The sequence below is a fragment of the Tachypleus tridentatus genome, chromosome 3 (assembly GCF_004210375.1).
Source record: "Tachypleus tridentatus isolate NWPU-2018 chromosome 3, ASM421037v1, whole genome shotgun sequence".
NCBI lineage: Eukaryota > Metazoa > Arthropoda > Merostomata > Xiphosura > Limulidae > Tachypleus > Tachypleus tridentatus.
Window position 1 is genome coordinate 116,272,942 of NC_134827.1, and position 9,557 is coordinate 116,282,498.

The window sequence follows — 9,557 nt, forward strand, 5'->3', positions numbered from 1 at the left end:
CTGTTTTTTTTTTCTGACTTAAAAAGTAGTTTCGTGTTGTAAATGTAGGTTTGGTTGATTGACAGGAACCGAACAACTATGTTTTCTAACTTAAAAAGTAGTGTCTGTGTTAAATGAATGTTCGGTTGAATGATAGGGGACTGTATAACTATTTTCTCTAACTCAAAAGGTTCGGTCGGTGTTTAAAATATAAGTTCGGTTGACTGACATGAACTGTATGACTGTTTCTTTCTAACTTAAAAAGAAGTGTCGGTGTTTTAATTGTAGTTTACTTTGATTCACAGGAACTGTATAACTATTTTTTTAATTTAAAAAGTAGTGTCAGTGTTGTAAATGTTGATTGACAGGAACTGTACAACTAATTTTTTAACTTTAAAAGTAGTGTCAGTGTTGTAAATGTTGATTGACAGGAACTGTACAACTAATTTTTTAACTTTAAAAGTAGTGTCAGTGTTGTAAATTTTGATTGATAGGAGCTGTATAACTATTTTCTTTATTAACTTAAATAGTAGTGTCGGTGTTATAAATGTTGATTGACAGGAACTGTATAACTATTTTCTTTATTAACTTAAATAGTAGTGTCGGTGTTATAAATATTGATTCACAGGAACTGTATAACTATTTTTTTCCTAATATATTAAATAGTATCAGTGTTGTAAATGTTAATTGACAGAAACTGTATAACTATTTTTTTCCTAACTTAAATAGTAGTGTCAGTGTTGTAAATGTTGATTGACAGGAACTGTATAACTATTTTCTTTATTAACTTAAATAGTAGTGTCAGTGTTGTAAATGTTGATTGACAGGAACTGTATAACTATTTTCTTTATTAACTTAAATAGTAGTGTCGGTGTTGTAAATGTTGATTGACAGGAACTGTATAACTATTTTCTTTATTAACTTAAATAGTAGTGTCAGTGTTGTAAATGTTGATTGACAGGAACTGTATAACTATTTTTTTCCTAATTTAAAAAGTTATTTTATTGTTGGAAATGTTGGATCGCACCAAACGTTCTCGCCCTTTCAGCCGTTTGGGCGTCATAATGTATGTTCAATTTCACTATTTTTTGGTTAAAAAGTAGCCCATAAGTTGGCGGTGGGTAATGATGACTAGCTGCCTTCCCTCTAACTTACCTAAACTTAGGATGACCGGGAAGAGTTTTAATATTGAACCATTTAGAAATATCGTTACATTCAGTTTTCCTAAGCCTAAATAAGCGCTACTAGAGCAATATATCAACAATTTAAATGTAAGAAAAAAAACGATCCTACAACTGACTGCTCATTATATACCCTGTCGTGCGTATATTATTCACACTTGAAGAGTTGGCACGTGGTCTGATTTAATGATAGTCTCGAAACCATGGCAACAACTGACTCTTCCCTGCTTTATGTGTATGTGATCCTCACTAGACGTGCTATCTGCATGTGTGTACGTTCGCTCAAGTCTTGACAAACGAAATTGAGATTGCGTCCTATAACAGTCGGCTTGGTTTGCACGTTCAACTCGAAATACTGACGTCATAGAGGTCTTTTCTCCATTGTTGTCCAAAGTCGTGGCTTACTCTATTACAATTACTTAAGTTTTCGAATTCTTGAAATTAAGAACAGATTCAAAGCCCTTAGCAAAGAATGAAACGAACGTTCAGTGACCTCTATGGGTCAGCGATGTAATTACTTACAATTCTAAAACTCGGAACTTGGTTTATCCGTTGTGGACACGACATAAATGGACCATTGTGTTATAGAAAACAACAAAGCGAGTGTCATGAGTTGAAAAACTAAGAGTTTGTAATATTCATTCTAGTAAAATAATAGGCTAAACATTTATGTTTGAAAGCGTTTTTCAAAGAATGAAAACGGTACCGAAAATCAGAAGTTAAACAAAACAAATTTTGCTGCAGATGTTTTAAAAAAATGTCATCGTGTGGCTTTTCTGTTTCCATTAGGGACGACATTTTTATTACAACATATTCATGAGATGAAGTGTGGAACACAGAAGCAACATTGCTGAGAAACTCGCAGAGCCGCGATACAGCATAACCCATAACAACGCAGTACTATGACACAGAATTTCTCATAACAACGCAGTACTATGACACAGAATTTCTCACAACAACGCAGTACTGTGACACAGAATTTTTCATAACAACTCAGTACTATGACACAGAATTTCTCATAACAACGCAGTACTTTGACACAGGATTTCTCATAACAACGCAGTACTATGATACAGAATTTCTCATAACAACGCAGTACTATGACGCAGAATTTCTCACAACAACGCAGTACTGTGACACAGAATTTTTCATAACAACTCAGTACTATGACACAGAATTTCTCATAACAACGCAATACTGTGACACAGACTTTCTCATAACAACGCAGTACTATGACGCAAAATTTCTCACAACAACGCAGTACTGTGACACAGAATTTCTCATAACAACGCAGTACTGTGACACAGAATTTTTCATAACAACTCAGTACTGTGACACAGAATTTCTCACAACAACGCAGTACTGTGACACAGAATTTTTCATAACAACTCAGTACTATGACACAGGATTTCTCATAACAACGCAGTACTATGACGCAGAATTTCTCATAACAACGCACTACTTTGACACAGGATTTCTCATAACAACGCAGTACTATGATACAGAATTTCTCATAACAACGCAGTACTATGACGCAGAATTTCTCATAACAACGCAGTAGAGTGACACAGAATTTTTCATAACAACGCAGTACTGTGACACATAATTTCTCACAACAACGCAGTACTGTGACACATAATTTTTCATAACAACTCAGTACTATGACACAGAATTTCTCATAACAACGCAATACTGTGACACAGACATTCTCATAACAACGCAGTACTATGACGCAGAATTTTTCATAACAACGCAGTACTATGACGCAGAATTTCTCATAACAAGGCACTACTGTGACACAGAACTTCTCATAACAACACAATACTGTGACACAGAAGTTCTCATAACAACGCAGTATTGTGACAGAATTTCTCATACCAACGCAGTACTGTGACACAGAATTTCTCATAACAAGGCAGTACTATGACACAGGATTTCTCATAACAACGCAGTACTATGACGCAGAATTTCTCATAACAACACAGTACTGTGACAAATAATTTCTCATAACAACGCAGTACTGTGACACAGAATTTCTCATAACAACGCAGTACTCTGACACATAATTTCTCATAACAACGCAGTACTGTGACACATAATTTCTCATAACAACGCAGTATTGTGACACATAATTTCTCATAACAACGCAGTACTGTGACACAGAATTTCTCATAACAACTCAGTACTATGACGCAGGATTTCTCATAACAACGCAGTACTATGACACAGAATTTCTCTAACAACGCAGTACTATAACACAGGATTTCTCATAACAACGCAGTACTGTGACACATAATTTCTCATAACAATGCAGTACTGTGACACATAATTTCTCATAACAACGCAGTACTGTGACACAGAATTTCTCATAACATTACACTACCGTGCCACAACAATAATCGTTTTCTAACATCTTTGATCCTACGCTTAGACAGCGTTAAGTCTTCGAATTTACTACGCTAAAATCAGGGTTCGAATCTCCTCGGTGAACATAGCATATAGCCCGACATGGTGCCTCCCAGTAGCACAGCGGTACGTCTGCGGACTCACACCGCTAAAAACCGGGTTTCGATACCTGTGGCGGACAGAGCACAGATGGGCCGTTAGGTAGCGTAGTGCTTACTTCTGAACAAACAAACAAACCGATGCGGTTTCCTAAAACACACGCTAACGTCTTTGTTGCATCTGGACGTTGCTTGTAACACACGCTAACGTCTTTGTTTGTTTGTTACGTCTGGACATTGATTGGGCTTTTTCGCCCACCGTTGTTAATCATGTTTGTTTATAACAGCGCTTTCAAACACAAAAACGTAAATTAGAAATGAAATTAAAACACCAAAACATTTCTGAAAGAGCAGAGAGAACCTGAACTGGTCTCTAAGTCAGGTATGAACCACTCAATACTTTATACACGTGATATAATGATTAAGACATGTTTCATTAAATTAGAAAACAGATTGAAGAGCCCAAAACACCACTTCAATGTTACACAGAGCAGCAAATATAATATTTGTTTGATGTTCAGCTTCGAGAACAAATTGAATGATTAATTTAGACTAACTTAAAGAATTGGTACAGTAAGACCTGGTGGATAAGCAATAAGTTTACGTAACTGTAAGTCTGTCTGTACGTTATGTGATTCTCAGCTTCATTGTTGGTGATCCAGTTTTTCACCACATTGTAAGAAGTGTCTGTAAGTTATTTCTGCAATATTCTGTATATTATTGTAATATTATAATATAATATAATATAATATAATATAATATAATAGAATATAATATAATATAATATAATATAATATAATATAATATAATATAATATAATATAATATAATATAATATAATATAATATAATATAATATAATATAATATAATGTTTCTGATTCCTCTCCACACGATGTCGTTTAATTAAAAAACCATGATCAGAAAAGTTAAAACCAAACTGACGTCACTTCCTCTAGGATACCGGAATAAAACTTGTTGTATCTAGGATACCGGAATAAAACTTGTTGTATCTAGGATACCGGAATAAATCTTGTTGTCTCTAGGATACCGGAATAAAACTTGTTGTCTCTACGATACCGGAATTAAACTTGTTGTCTCTAGGATACCGGAATTAAACTTGTTGTCTCTAGGATACCGGAATTAAACTTGTTGTCTCTAGGATACCAGAATAAAACTTGTTGTCTCTAGGATACCAGAATTAAACTTGTTGTCTCTAGGATACCAGAAGAAAAGTTGTTGTCTCTAGGATACCGGAATAAAACTTGTTGTCTCTAGGATACTGGAATAAAACTTGTAGTCTCTAAGATACCGGAATAAAACTTGTCTCTAGGATACCGGAATTAAACTTGTTGTATCTAGGATACCGGAATAAAACTTGTTGTATCTAGGATACCGGAATAAATCTTGTTGTCTCTAAGATACCGGAATAAAACTTGTTGTCTCTAGGATACCGGAATAAAACTTGTTGTCTCTAGGATACTGGAATAAAACTTGTAGTCTCTAAGATACCGGAATAAAACTTGTCTCTAGGATACCGGAATTAAACTTGTTGTATCTAGGATACCGGAATAAAACTTGTTGTATCTAGGATACCGGAATAAATCTTGTTGTCTCTAGGATACCGGAATAAAACTTGTTGTCTCTAGGATACCGGAATTAAACTTGTTGTATCTAGGATACCAGAATTAAACTTGTAGTCTCTAAGATACCGGAATAAAACTTGTTGTCTCTAGGATACCGGAATAAAACTTGTTGTCTCTAGGATACCGGAATAAAACTTGTAGTCTCTAGGATACCGGAATTAAACTTGTTGTATCTAGGATACCAGAATTAAACTTGTAGTCCCTAAGATACCGGAATAAAACTTGTTGTCTCTAGGATACCGGAATAAAACTTGTTGTCTCTAGGATACCGGAATAAAACTTGTTGTATCTAGGATACCAGAATTAAACTTGTAGTCCCTAAGATACCGGAATAAAACTTGTTGTCTCTAGGATACCGGAATAAAACTTGTTGTCTCTAGGATACCGGAATAAAACTTGTTGTATCTAGGATACCAGAATTAAACTTGTAGTCCCTAAGATACCGGAATAAAACTTGTTGTCTCTAGGATACCGGAATAAAACTTGTTGTCTCTAGGATACCGGAATAAAACTTGTTGTATCTAGGATACCGGAATAAATCTTGTTGTCTCTAGGATACCGGAATAAAACTTGTTGTCTCTAGGATACCGGAATAAAACTTGTAGTCTCTAGGATACCAGAATTAAACTTGTTGTCTCTAGGATACCAGAATAAAACTTGTTGTCTCTAGGATACCAGAAGAAAACTTATTGTCTCTAGGATACCGGAATTAAACTTGTTGTCTCTAGGATACCGGAATAAAACTTGTTGTCTCTAGGATACCGGAATAAAACTTGTTGTCTCTAGGATACCGGAATAAAACTTGTTGTCTCTAAGATACCGGAATAAAACTTGTCTCTAGGATACCGAGATTAAACTTGTTGTCTCTAGGATACGGAATAAAACTTGTTGTCTCTAGGATACCGGAATAAAACTTGTTGTCTCTAGGATACCGGAATAAAACTTGTTGTCTCTAGGATACTGGAATAAAACTTGTAGTCTCTAAGATACCGGAATAAAACTTGTCTCTAGGATACCGGAATTAAACTTGTTGTATCTAGGATACCGAAATAAAACTTGTTGTATCTAGGATACGGAATAAATCTTGTTGTCTCTAGGATACCGGAATAAAACTTGTTGTCTCTAGGATACCGAATTAAACTTGTTGTATCTAGGATACCAGAATTAAACTTGTAGTCTCTAAGATACCGGAATAAAACTTGTTGTCTCTAGGATACCGGAATAAAACTTGTTGTCTCTAGGATACCGGAATAAAACTTGTAGTCTCTAGGATACCGGAATAAAACTTGTTGTCTCTAGGATACCAGAATAAAACTTGTTATCTCTACGATACCGGAATAAAACTTGTTGTATCTAGGATACGAGAATTAAACTTGTAGTCTCTAGGATACCGAATTAAACTTGTTATCTCTAGGATACCGGAATAAAACTTGTTGTCTCTAGGATACCGGAATAAAACTTGTTGTCTCTAGGATACCAGAATTAAACTTGTTGTCTCTAGGATACCAGAATTAAACTTGTTGTCTCTAGGATACCGGAATAAAACTTGTTGTCTCTAGGATACCGGAATAAAACTTGTTGTCTCTAGGATACCGGAATAAAACTTGTTGTCTCTAGGATACTGGAATAAAACTTGTTGTCTCTAGGATACCAGAAGAAAACTTGTTGTCTCTAGGATACCGGAATAAAACTTGTTGTCTCTAGGATACCGGAATAAAACTTGTTGTCTCTAGGATACGGATAAAACTTGTTGTCTCTAGGATACCGGAATAAAACTTGTTGTCTCTAGGATACGAATAAAACTTGTTGTCTCTAGGATACCGGAATAAAACTTGTTGTCTCTAGGATACCAGAAGAAAACTTGTTGTCTCTAGGATACCAGAATTAAACTTGTTGTCTCTAGGATACCAGAATAAAACTTGTTGTCTCTAGGATACCGGAATAAAACTTGTTGTCTCTAGGATACCAGAAGAAAACTTGTTGTCTCTAGGATACTGGAATAAAACTTGTAGTCTCTAAGATACCGGAATTAAACTTGTTGTCTCTAGGATACCGGAATAAAACTTGTTGTCTCTAGGATACCAGAATTAAACTTGTTGTCTCTAGGATACCGGAATAAAACTTGTTGTCTCTACGATACCGGAATAAAACTTGTTGTCTCTAGGATACCGGAATAAAACTTGTTGTATCTAGGATACCAGAATTAAACTTGTAGTCCCTAAGATACCGGAATAAAACTTGTTGTCTCTAGGATACCGGAATAAAACTTGTTGTCTCTAGGATACCGGAATAAAACTTGTTGTATCTAGGATACCAGAATTAAACTTGTAGTCCCTAAGATACCGGAATAAAACTTGTTGTCTCTAGGATACCGGAATAAAACTTGTTGTCTCTAGGATACCGGAATAAAACTTGTTGTATCTAGGATACCGGAATAAATCTTGTTGTCTCTAGGATACCGGAATAAAACTTGTTGTCTCTAGGATACCGGAATAAAACTTGTAGTCTCTAGGATACCAGAATTAAACTTGTTGTCTCTAGGATACCAGAATTAAACTTGTTGTCTCTAGGATACCAGAATAAAACTTGTTGTCTCTAGGATACCGGAATAAAACTTGTTGTCTCTAGGATACCAGAAGAAAACTTATTGTCTCTAGGATACCGGAATTAAACTTGTTGTCTCTAGGATACCGGAATAAAACTTGTTGTCTCTAGGATACCGGAATAAAACTTGTTGTCTCTAGGATACCGGAATAAAACTTGTTGTCTCTAAGATACCGGAATAAAACTTGTCTCTAGGATACCGGAATTAAACTTGTTGTCTCTAGGATACCGGAATAAAACTTGTTGTCTCTAGGATACCGGAATAAAACTTGTTGTCTCTAGGATACCGGAATAAAACTTGTTGTCTCTAGGATACTGGAATAAAACTTGTAGTCTCTAAGATACCGGAATAAAACTTGTCTCTAGGATACCGGAATTAAACTTGTTGTATCTAGGATACCGGAATAAAACTTGTTGTATCTAGGATATCGGAATAAATCTTGTTGTCTCTAGGATACCGGAATAAAACTTGTTGTCTCTAGGATACCGGAATTAAACTTGTTGTATCTAGGATACCAGAATTAAACTTGTTGTATCTAGGATACCGGAATAAAACTTGTTGTCTCTAAGATACCGGAATAAAACTTGTTGTCTCTAGGATACCGGAATAAAACTTGTTGTCTCTAGGATACCGGAATAAAACTTGTAGTCTCTAGGATACCGGAATAAAACTTGTTGTCTCTAGGATACCAGAATAAAACTTGTTATCTCTACGATACCGGAATAAAACTTGTTGTATCTAGGATACCGGAATTAAACTTGTAGTCTCTAGGATACCGGAATTAAACTTGTTATCTCTACGATACCGGAATAAAACTTGTTGTCTCTAGGATACCGGAATAAAACTTGTTGTCTCTAGGATACCAGAATTAAACTTGTTGTCTCTAGGATACCAGAATTAAACTTGTTGTCTCTAGGATACCGGAATAAAACTTGTTGTCTCTAGGATACCGGAATAAAACTTGTTGTCTCTAGGATACCGGAATAAAACTTGTTGTCTCTAGGATACCGGAATAAAACTTGTTGTCTCTAGGATACCAGAAGAAAACTTGTTGTCTCTAGGATACCGGAATAAAACTTGTTGTCTCTAGGATACCGGAATAAAACTTGTTGTCTCTAGGATACCGGAATAAAACTTGTTGTCTCTAGGATACCGGAATAAAACTTGTTGTCTCTAGGATACCGGAATAAAACTTGTTGTCTCTAGGATACCAGAATTAAACTTGTTGTCTCTAGGATACCGGAATAAAACTTGTTGTCTCTAGGATACTGGAATAAAACTTGTTGTCTCTAGGATACCAGAAGAAAACTTGTTGTCTCTAGGATACCGGAATAAAACTTGTTGTCTCTAGGATACCGGAATAAAACTTGTTGTCTCTAGGATACCGGAATAAAACTTGTTGTCTCTAGGATACCAGAAGAAAACTTGTTGTCTCTAGGATACCAGAATTAAACTTGTTGTCTCTAGGATACCAGAATAAAACTTGTTGTCTCTAGGATACCGGAATAAAACTTGTTGTCTCTAGGATACCAGAAGAAAACTTGTTGTCTCTAGGATACTGGAATAAAACTTGTAGTCTCTAGGATACCGGAATAAAACTTGTTGTCTCTAGGATACCGGAATAAAACTTGTTGTCTCTAGGATA